This window comes from Urocampus carinirostris, chromosome 14 (assembly GCF_059441175.1).
Source record: "Urocampus carinirostris isolate Australia breed hairy pipefish chromosome 14, RoL_Ucar_1.0, whole genome shotgun sequence".
NCBI classification, from domain to species: domain Eukaryota; kingdom Metazoa; phylum Chordata; class Actinopteri; order Syngnathiformes; family Syngnathidae; genus Urocampus; species Urocampus carinirostris.
In genome coordinates, this window is record NC_142362.1 from 8,976,718 (window position 1) to 8,988,971 (window position 12,254).

The window sequence follows — 12,254 nt, forward strand, 5'->3', positions numbered from 1 at the left end:
CCCAAACGGTGGGCTTGGTTTATTATACGTCAGTGAAAACCGTACACACATGAGCACGACTTCACAATAAAATAATATAAATTGATAAACGTACAAGAGATATAATTAGACTGATTATTGAAACGTTGTTTTATGTGTGTGTGTGTGAGAAAGGTTGTTTTTATATTTAGGAATATAAAAACAAGTTATTTTCATTAGACTGAATTCTGAGAGATTTACATCCAAAACGGCCAACCTGTCAACGATCTGACAGCTTCCTCTTGGAAGCCGGGGTTTAAAAAGAGAGCATCAACCAATCAGCTGCCCAGGCTGTTGGCACCAATTAAACAGTCGCGGGTGCTCTCAATCGCTAATCATGACAAGTGCAGACCTTTGAGACTTTTTGTAATAAAGTAGTATAAAAATAATAGACTTGACTCCCGAGTGTAGAAAAGCAAGTGATCCTGAACACATCTTCACTTCACTCACCGATGCCAGCGAGGGTTTGGCAGACCGATCGCCTTGGTAGGCCAACGGCACGGCCTACTGCTAATAAATAAGTCAGTAAGTGCTGATAATGTGACCGATAGCCGCCAAGCCAATCATTTTTCATAAGCAGCGTATATTTCCAGAGGCACTCATCATTATCCCCTTTTCAATTTAATAGAGGCTGCGACAGTATCCAGAATCTTATCCTCGAATTAGGTAGGCTTATTGTTATCTAATATAACAGCGACACATTTGTGACTTCATAAAAATGTCATTTTGTGATTGGAACTCAGTCTATAAAGCAAGGGTGAGCAAACTACAGCCCTCGGGCTGGATCAGGCCCGCTGATAGGTGCACAGATGCTGAGAGAAGCACACGAGAATACAGTGGAACCTCGCTAGTTCACGGTTCCACTTTTGCGGGTTCAGAGCTTCGCGGGTCTAAAAAATATACCTTACTTTCTCAATAAAAGCATTTATTGACTTGAGCAAGCGCGGGCTTATGTGAACTGAGGACACGGTGTGGACACTCTTATTTTGAAAGGGAGGGGGAGGAAAAAAGTAAATAGAGAACAAAAAGAAAAAAGTAACAGCTCGGAAAAAATAAACACAATGAGACTTTTTTTAAAGGAATTTTTTAAAAAGTAGAAAAAAAACACAGAAAAAAGAAGAAAAAGTTTGCGTTGCATTCAAATAATTTCCAATGATATCAAGTGAATCTTGTTGCCGACATTGTACTTCCACTAAAAATGTGATTAAGTACAGTTCTGTATCTTACAAGCGACTAAATAAGCCCCCCAAAAATGTTAATAATATGCGACAAAATATATCAGGAAATAAAAAGAAATGGATATCTTGTGAAAGAATTGTAAGAAGGCCGTACAACCTTTGCAATAGTACATGAGTCAGTTCATTCAAAAGACAAAAATAATTTTGCATTGCCGGAAACTCAGCAAAATGTCACGTTTTGGACATGTTTGATAATGGATTAGTTGCCACACCTGGGATTGCTGTTGCTCACTGTTGTTTCAAGCATTGCTCACCGACTTTGTGTGAACGCTCAGACCCGTAAGGAAAATTACAGGGAACATTGGTCCTGATGCCTATTTTTTCCAAACTTTTTTCCAAACTTCCCCTTACCTTTGCTATAAAGACCTATGCAATGTCACATCTGCTCCCACTAGATGGCAGCCCATCCAGATGCATGACCTCCCCTGCCAAGCTCATTAGTATTCGATCTAATGAATCATGGTTGAGCTGAGGAACCCAGCACAAGTTTCAACCACCATCTGCTCTTGTCCGTTTACGATAACAATGGCACTCAGGAGATTGGAGCTCTCCACAAATCACAAAGGCAATGCCATTAACACAAAATATATCTACAGTGTATTGTCATGAGAATCATTTAACAGGATTCTTTTAAAACGATAAAGATAGATAGATAGATAGATAGATAGATAGATAGATAGATAGATAGATAGATAGATAGATAGATAGATAGATAGATAGATAGATAGATAGATAGATAGATAGATAGATAGATAGATAGATAGATAGATAGATAGATAGATAGATAGATAGATACAGGACTATAGAGCGCACCTGATTTTAGCCGCACCCACTACATTTCGGGGGATAAGCCGATTTTGTACATACATAAGCTGCACCTGTATATTAGCCGCATGCGCCCACATTGAAAAAAACGTGATACAAACACGAAAATTTTTTTGGGGGGGGTTTGAACAAATTTATTGACACTAATAACAGAAAACAATCATGACAATCTCAACAGCAATTAAGCACATTCACAATATTATATTTCAATATGACGTTTTTAACAGCAAACACAATGTGAGGTTTGAACAACCCTTCTCGAAAATCTTAATAGCAATCAAGCATATTCACAATTTCATTATATAACTTTGTTAGTGTCAATAGATCTGTCCAGGCCAAAGTGAAATTATCCCATACCCGACAAAGTCCATTAAACACAGCCGGCAAAATGAACGGAAATGATGCCTGTACTTAAAATTTAATGCAAACCTTCAGAGTCCGGGTGCTCGTTGAAAGTAATCCAAGGAAAAAAGTGTATATTTCCAAAGGTAAGGGTGGGAAAAATATATATCCACTATTGTCGGCCGCGTCCACAAGCACATCTCACCTTTACTCCACTTCCTGTCAGCCCGCGTTCGCCCCGCCCCTTCTTTCTCCTTTGCTCGTACAAAACATATCAGAATAAGTTTCTAAAATAAATACATTATAAAATTATATACAATTAATTATAAAAATTATATACAGTTGAAAATACATATTATACATGGTTACACATATTTACAAAGAAAGACAATACACGGAGAGAGTTTTCAAAGCTTTAATAATAATATAACTTTCATACCAAACCGTGCCTGTGAAGGGTAGCAAAACGCTACTAGAAACACGCTCGCAACACAGTGAACATTTCTGTTAAAAAAACACACCATGCTTGTTGTAGGCACGGTAAACCGTCCTCATCTCCCTCCTTCTAACTGACGTCATCAAAGTCGTCTTCCTTCAGTATGGGAAAGAGACTTTGACATATAGATGTCGTCCCACGCTCCCTTATTCAAAAGCACGCTAGCATCACGCTCAAGTTTACGTGCGGTAGCTCTGTTTCCTTTTATATCGGACTGCTCGATTGCGTTTAGCCTGAAAGATGCGTCATGTGCTAATTTAATTTGTACATAAGCTAAGAAGTTGCATTCTAAACCTTACCTTTGGTATTCGAGCGCCGCTGGCGGCCGTTAGAAAAATTACATAAATTGGCCGCATCACTGAATAAGCCGCAGGGTTGAAAGTTTGGGAAAAAAGTAGCGGCTTATAGTCCGAAATTTACTGCAGATAGATGGATGCTTTATTCATCCCTGTAATGTAAGTGCCAAACATGGTAACACAATTAAAAAATATTTGCAGTGATTTCAAATAAATGTATATGAAACCTCTGAATTGGAACCGATCAAAACGTGTATTTAAATGATTCCGTACAAATATAAATACATTATTCAGTGCAATAAAAATGACTATACCAGACCGGTGGAAACATGTTTTGGCCTGGAGAGGGATGGGCGCCACCAGGCTGTACTTGCCCAGGACACATAACAGGAAATGGTGCCCGTACGACCCTAGTGCTTAAAGGGATCCCCAAATTATCTCATCTCATCTCATTAGCTGCACCGCTTATCCTCAGTAGGGTCTCGGGGGTGCTGGAGCCCATCCCAGGCAGTGGGCAGGGGACACCCTGAACTGGTTGCCAGCCAATCGCAGGGCACACAGGGACAGACAACTCACTCGCTCATTCACACCTAGGGACAATTTGGACCGGCCAATCCACCTGACATGCATGTTTCTGGAATGTGGGAGGAAACCGGAGTGCCCGGAGGAAACCCACGCAAGCACGGGGAGAACATACAAACTACGCACAGGAACTCCGGTAGCTGGATTTGAACCCACACGGGAGGTTCCCAAGACCTTAGAACTGTGCCGCACACGCGCTAACCACTGCGCCGCCGTGCCGCCCTCCCCAAATTATAAAACACAAAAAATAGAGGTAAGGGGTATATGCTCAAAATCAGCAAGAGACCACTCCATTTAAAACAACAAGTGTTATGCAGAGTGCAATTTGTTCCACTCATTTGAGAAAGCAGTTTGTTCTGCTCACAAGCCGGCAGCATTAATGTCTTATACCCGAGTCAGGTCACATAGCCACCTGATATTCGGCGTGCCGAAATGAACAATGGGTTTTGCGGCGGCTGACAAAATTTTCAGCCTGAAAGCGAAAAAAAACGTCCTGGCAGGATGCGAGACGTCACTGGCAATCTCGTGTCGGACACAAATTGCTCCCTCCGCAATGATGGATTTCCGTCCCAAGGCTCCTCATAAACATCTCCGGAGTCGAAGCGCTTTGGGCTCTCCGGGCAACGTGACAAGGTTTTCTTTTGTTTCTTTCGGCAGCAAACACCCGAGCTGAGATTTGTCCGCGCTCTTTGAAGGTATTCCTGAACCGAATTTCCTCCCCATAAATATGCAAACACGCTGCAATACACTCATAAAAATGCCCTCCTAAAAATGACTCATCTGGCTTGTTCGCTGGAGAGCTGTGACATCAGCGAAGGAACACATTACATTCAAAATGGAGAATCCCTTTAACACGACATGTGAGGCCAACCCCAAAACAGACTCCCATTGTACTAAATAGTGATCGAATACAGCTGATTTCTGCTTGGAGGAAGGCCAACCAACCCAGAAGAGGTGGAGCTGCCACCAATGTTCCCTCTAATTTTCCATGGGTCTGAGCGTTCACACAAAGTCGGTGAGCAACGCTTGAAACAACAGTGAGCAACCATAATCACAAGTGTGGCAAGATAATTCATTATCAAACAAGTTACATTTTGCTGAGTTTCCGGCAATGCAAAATTATTTTTGTCTTTTTTCCGTGTTTTTTTCTCCTTTTTTCTTTTTGTTCTCTATTTACTTTTTTCCTACATGTCTTTCTTTTCTTTTTTTCTGGCTTTTTTCTATTTTTTTTTCCTTCTTTTTTCTCTTCCTTTTTTTTCTTTTTTTCTCAGCTTTTCACTCCTTTTTCATTTTGGTATTTTTTTCTTTTTTGTTCTATTCCCCCTTTCCTTTAAGTCACGCTGTGCATAATTTTACATAATATTTGGTCATGTTGGGATGAAAGAAGCAAAAACAACCCGAAGAGCCGTTTAGGACCCGATAGAGCCGGTTCTTTTTAGTGAGCCGAGCCGAAAAAGCCGGTTCTCAACAAACTCTACTAACTTTACTCAACTTCGTTCTACTTCGACTCGACTTCCAAATACCGCATTTAGGACACAATGTCAGGGAAACCCTTGTATTTTACCTTCATGCACTGTAACTTTGACTTAAGTAATTTTGAGCCCTGATTTTTGTGCGCTGGCTAGATTTTCTTGTGCGCTGAGAATGTGCGAGCAGTGCGCAATTGTGCACGCGCGCAGCTTAGAGGGAACGCTGGCTGCAACTATGTTTCTCTGTGATTTATAGGCAGGGTTATCATGACAACACAACAGGAACTATAAAAACTTGATCGATCAAAGAGGAGATATCGAGGCCCAGTTGTTTTTGTCGAAGAGGTCAAAAAAACAGTGGCCGGACCCTTTCGTCCCTTCCAGGGTCAATTTACCTCTCCGTCCCTAAGCAGACTGTCCCCTTAATAGGGGCCGGACCTCCACTCCTTTGGAAAATATTCCACCGACTGTATAAATGTCCTCTTAAAGTTGACCCATCCGGCCTGTTCTCTGGAGAGCTGTGACACAACCTTTTCAAAATAGAGAATCCCTTTAACACAACATGTGAGGCCAACTCCGAAACAGACTCCGATTGTACTAAATAGTGATCGAATACAGCTGATTTCTGCTTGGAGGAAGGCCAACCAACCCCAGAAGAAGTGGAGCCGCGACTATGTTTCTCTGTGATTTGTGAGCAGGGTGACGAAGGATTTTATACATTTGACTATAAAGGATTTTATACAATTGAATACAAATTACATTTAATGCAAAATATATTCCCTGACTGGGCAGTGCCGCGAGGTCAGGGCACCCTGGTGGAAAATGTTGTTTACAGGAACGGCGGGAACAGGATGTACGGCTGATAAGATAATCAGCACATCCAGACGCTGTTGACGCAGAAAGACCCTGATGACATAGAAACGCTCGGTGTTGTTTTGAGAACCCCAGACATCGGGACGCTCTTCGACGAGATGGTGAAGCCCAGAGGGCTTCCTTGGCGCGCCCATGGGAGGAATCGGCACGCCATTATGCGGGAAGAAGATGGCCAATAGGAGAAAGCTTAAGGACTTGAGAAAAAGGCTTCCCAGAGACTCCAACGTCACTAATTCGGCCGTTTACGATGGAGTTAATTTAGTTTTTTTTTTAGGGAAATTGTTGTTTACAGAAACGGCAGGAACGGGACGTACGGCTGATAAGATCATCAGCAAATCCAGACGCTGTTGACGCAGAAAGGCCCTGATGACGTAGAAACGCTCGGTGTTGATTTGAGTACCCCAGACATCGGGATGCTCTTCTACGAGATGATGAAGCCCAGGGGGCTTCCTTGGCGCACCCATGGGAGGAGTCGGCCCGCCATTATGCGGGGAGAAGATGGCCAATAGGAGAAAGCTTAAGGACTTGAGAAAAAGGCTTCCCAGAGACTCCAACATCACTAATTCGGCCGTTTACGATGGAGTTCACTTAGTTCTTTTGTTAGGGAAAATGTTGTTTACAGGAACAGCAGGAACGGGACGTACGGCTGATAAGATAATCAGCACATCAGACGCTGTTGACGCAGGAAGGCCCTGATGACATAGAAACGCTGGTGTTGTTTTTAGTACCCCAGACATCAGGACGCTCTTTTACAAGATGGTGAAGCCCAGGGGACTTCTTTGGCGCGCCCATGGGAGGAGTCAGCACTCCGTTACGCGGGGGGAAGATGGCCAATAGGAGAAAGCTAAAGGACTTGAGAAAAAGGCTTCCCAGAGACTCCAACATCACTAATTCGGCCGTTTACGATGGAGTTCACTAAGTTCTTTTGTTAGGGAAAATGTTGTTTACAGGAACGGCAGGAACGGGACGTATGGCTGATAAGATAATCAGCACAACCAGACGCTGTTGACGCAGAAAGTTCTTGATGACGTATAAACGCTCTGTGTTGTTTTGAGTACCCTAGACCCCGGGACGCTCTTCTATGAGATGGTAAAGCCTTGGCGCGCCCATGGGAGGAGTCGGCACGCCATTATACAGGGGGAAGATGGCCAATAGGAGAAAGATAAAGGACTTGAGAAAAAAGGCTTCCCAGAGACTCCAAAATCACGAATTCGCTTAATGGAGTCGGATAACTAATTTGAACAATTTGGTAAAAGATGCATTCCAGGTGAATTGGCCGGTCCAAATTGTCCATAGGTGTGAATGAGCGAGTGAGTTGTCTGTCCCTGTGTGCCCTGCAATTGGCTGGCAACCAATTCAGGGTGTCCCCTGCCCACTGCCCGGAGACGGCTGAGATGGGCTCCAGCCCCCCCGCGACCCTAATGAGGATAAGCGGTACGGCTGATGAGATGAGATACATTTTAATACTTAATAATGACAACACAAGTCCCACGAAAGGAACTATAGAAAGTTGTAGGAGCAAAGGGGAGACATCGAGGTGCAGTTGTTTTTGTCCCAGAAGTCAAAAAGTCAATGGCCGGAGGGCAGGGCGTGGAGGGGACCTCCTTGCATGTGTGGCCTATCCGGTCTTTCGTCCCGTCCGGGGTCAATTTACCTCTCCGTCCCTAAGCAGGCTGACCCCTTAATAGGAGCCGGACCTCCTCTCCTTTCACCCCCGGCTTTTACGAGCCGACGTAAATCTCTCGGGTAACACAAGCTGGTGGGCCCTCCTCGAGATCCTTTCTTTACAGCACATTTATCCTCATGGAGAATTCAAAGAGGCTCGACGAGGAGACTGGGAGAGAACGAGGGATGATCAAAAAGGAGAAAGTCCCCAGCGAAACCCTAGACGTGGGAATGGACGGACAATCTGATGAAAGGCAACACACAGCATCAATAAGTCATTAAAGCAGATATGTCGATCAAAAATGATCAGAGCTAGATTTCTAGAACGTAGGGACACAAGAGCAATGTTCCCTCTAAGCTGCAGAGCTTTTCGGTGCACGAGAAAATCTAGCCGGCTCACAAAAATCAGGGCTCGAAATTGCTAATTAAGAAGCGAATTAGGTCAAAGTTACAGTGCATGAAGGTAAAAATACACAGGTTCCCCTGACGTTGTGTCCTAGATGCGGTATTTTGAAGTCGAGTCGAAGTAGAACGAAGTTGAGTAAAGTCAGTTGAGTTTTTCGAGAACCGGCTTCTTCGGCTCGGCTCACTAAAAGGAACCGGCTCTTTCGGGTCCTAAACGGCTCTTCGGGTTGTTTTTGCTTCTTCAATCCCTACACGACCAAATATTATGTAAAATTGTGCACAAAATGACTTAAGGGAGGGGGGAATAGAACAAAAAAGAAAAAAATACCAAAATGAAAAAGAAGTGAAAAGCTGAGAAAAAAACGAAACAAAAGGAGAGAAAAAGAGAAAAAAAGAGCAGGAAATTTTCAGAAAAAAAGCCAGGAGAAAAGAAAGAAGAAAATAAAGGGGGAAAATGTAACAAAAAAGCAAGAAAAAAGTAACAGCCAGGGAAAAAAATAAACAAAATGAGATTTTTTTAAAAAGGAATTTAATAAACAGGGAAAAAGAGGAAAAAGTTTGTGTTGCATTCAAATCATTTCCAATTCTATCAAGTGAATCTTGTTGCCAACATTGTACTTCCACTAAAAACAAAGAAGTGCAAGAGAAAAATGACCTGCAATTTGAAATATGTCCACTTGATGTTGACAAAGCCAGGAGCCACTCGCAAAACAACTGGAACTATATTGCTTTATTTCACTCTTTCTTTTTCTCTGTCCGTGTTTCACTCTCTTGTTCTCTCTTTTTTGAACACACACACTCTCTCTCTTTGTTTTTCTATTATCTCTCTTTTTCTAAATCGCTGTCTCTTCTTCTTTCATTCTTTTTTTCTCTGTCTATTTTTCTCTCGTTCTTTCTCTTTTTCTCTGACTATTTCTTTTCTTTCTCTTTCAGTTTCAGTTTCCTCTGTCTTTATCTCTTGCTCGCTGTATTTTTTGGTCACCCTCTTTTCTATATCACCATCTATCTTTCTTTTTCAAGTCTTTTTTTTCCAAGTGTTTTCTTTTTCTCTCTCTTAATAACACTCTCTTTTTACTCACTCTGTCATTCTCTCTCACGCTCTTTTTTCTATATTGTACTCTGTTGTTTTCTCTCTTGTTGTCCCTTGCTCTTTTTTGTCCTCTCTCGTGTGTTTTCTCTCTCATTCTCTTTCTCATTGTCTTTCTTTTCCTCTCTCTCTCTCTCTCTCTTTCTCTTCAACATTTCTTTCTTTCTTCTTCACTCCTTTTCTGAAGCTTTCCTTTTTTCTTCCTTTCTTTCTTTCTTTCTTTGTTTCTTTCTTTCTTTCTTTTTTCTTTCTTTCTTTCTTTCTTTCTTTCTTTCTTTCTTTCTTACTTTCTTTTTTTATTTTCGTTCTTTCTTTCTTTCTTTAATGTACTAGTCCAGAAAATAGGGCAATGCTGCCATCTTTTGGAGAAGGGGAGGCAGTGCAGGTGCTGAACCATGAAAATTATAAAACAGGGATTTTTGGGTTTCTTTTGTTGTCAATTTTGGTATAAAATGGCTGTCAGTTATTTCAAAGCACGCTTTTGAAAACCATTACAACATTGTCCTGAACTCACAAGCCCAGAATATTCTGTTTATTTATTTATTTATTTAGTCAGGCTTCAAAAAACTAAATGCTCCAAGGGTTTTTGTCAACAGGCTCTATCAGTGCAAGGCGGTCATTAACTGCTCAGACAGGACTCACTTTTTACAACATGTTGGGCTATAAAATACCACCCAGAGAATTCTGCTTTGGGTCTTCGCGGCTGTTTGTGCTCTATTTATAGAGACGGGGGGGGGGGGGGGGGGGTGCATGAGTGAAAGCAACCAACTCTTAACCTCGCTCTTAAAGTTAAATAAATAAATACAGTGGAACCTCGGTTTTCGAACGCCTCTCAGTGCGAACAAATCCGAGTCCGACCAAAAATTTCGAAAAATTCTTGCTTCGCTGTTCGGTCAAAAAAATCGGAGTTCGAACGCCGATAATGCGTGAGTGCGTACGCTAGGGTGCGAAACTGAGTGTTTTAGCCCCTTATTTTGCCTCCGAATAAAGTCAGCGCAAGCGGCAAAGTTGCTACAGGTGAAAAAGGAAAAGTAGTGCGTACAACTATTGCATTTAAGAAAGAAATAATAGCAAAATATGAATAGTATCTAGTATCTGATCTTGCTGGGGAATACAGCATGGCTTCTGCTGACCACCACAAAGGTAAGAAATCCTATGCATAATTCTTTTCTTTATACTTTTTTTATTTTTACACGTTCATGTTAGCGTAATCGGGAAGCACGGCGGCGCAGTGGTTAGCAAATGTGCGGCACAGTTCATATCTTGGAAACCTCCTGCGTGGGTTCAAATCCAGCTCCAGACTTCCTGTGCGGAGTTTGTATGTTCTCCCCGTGCTTGCGTGGGTTTCCTCCGGGCACTCCGGTTTCCTCCCACATTCCAAAAAAAACATGCATTTCAGGTGAATTGGCCGGTCCAAATTGTCCCTAGGTGTGATTGAGTGAGTTGTCTGTCCCCGTGTGCCCTGCGATTGGCTGGCAACCAGTTCAGGGTGTCCCCTGCCCACTGCCCGATGATTGCTGGGATGGGCTCCAGCACCCTGCGACCCTACTGAGGATAAGCGGTGTAGCTAATGAGATGAGATGTTAGCGTAATCTTTCGTACAGAAGATAACGATAACGCGAACGTACGATCAGCCTGGGTTAGCTTTAAGTTTACGTTAAACATTCAGTAAACATTGAGGGTGTTGGAACGGAGCCCAACAATGAGGGTGTTGGAACGGAGCCCCCTTTCCAATGAACTGCTCACCACTTGTTGTGGAGACCCGGGTGCTAAATGACTTGTAAACGACGATTAGCCTGGGTTAGCTTTATGTTTACGTTAAACATTCAAGGTAAACATTCAGGGTGTTGGAACGGATTAAAACGATTTACATTCTTTTTAATGGGAAAAATGATTTCGGTGATCGAACAAATCGGTTTTCGAACAGGGTTCTGGAACCGATTATGGTCGAGAACTGAGGTTCCACTGTACCGGGAAATAAGCTTGATCCATCTTTGTCATCCAAATAAGCGCAGTAATAGTCTGGCACAGGTTCCGGCTGTTACCACATTGTGAAATCAGGAAACTTTCCGAAGGGGAAGCTTATAAATAAATTTACTTGGTAGTAAATTCAACCGCTTTAACGGTTGTATTGACAGTGTGATGGAACCCTTTGTGTGCTGGAAAACAGGAAAAATGGATGAGAGCCCCAGTGCTATATTTCTTTTTGGTTTATATTTGATTCCAGTGGCGGTTTTAGGCAAGGGCGAGCAAGCAGGGGCGACATTATTACCATGAAACATGGGGGCGGCATGAAAACTTCCCAAAAATAGACAAAAATGTTACAATAAATGTGTGCCGCAGAAAGGTTTTGTGTTATCTAACAACCAGGGTTGGGTAGGGTTACTTTAACTGGATTACTTTCAATGACTTTTGGATGACTCCAATACCAAATATGCTAATAAAAGACAAAAGAAACTAAATATGAATACAATGATGACTCACAACACGTGGTAAGCTTTCTCTCCTGGCTTTGATCTCTTTGATCATCTAACATAAAATGAAAATAAATCCAAACAGCTTGCCAACATCATTTTTGCCGTTCCATGTATTCCGTTACTCCTCAAGCCTGCACAAAATTTAGTAATTTAGCGTGCAGCCACATACTGCAAAGGTTCAGGGTTCAAGTCCAGCTACCGCAGACTCCCCATGTGGAGTTTGCATGTTCTCCGCGTGCCTGCGTCCGGTTTTCTCCCACGTTCCAAAAACATGCATGTCAGGTTTACTGCCCGGTTCAAATTGTCCCTAGGTGTGAATGAGCGAGCGAGTTGTCTGTCCCTGTGTGCCGTGCAATTGGCTGGCAACCAGTTCAGGGTTTCCCCTGCCACTGCCCGAAGATAGCTGGGATGGGCTCCAGCACCCCCGCGACCCTACTGGGGATAAGCGGTGCATATAATGGATGGATGGATGTTCTCTCCA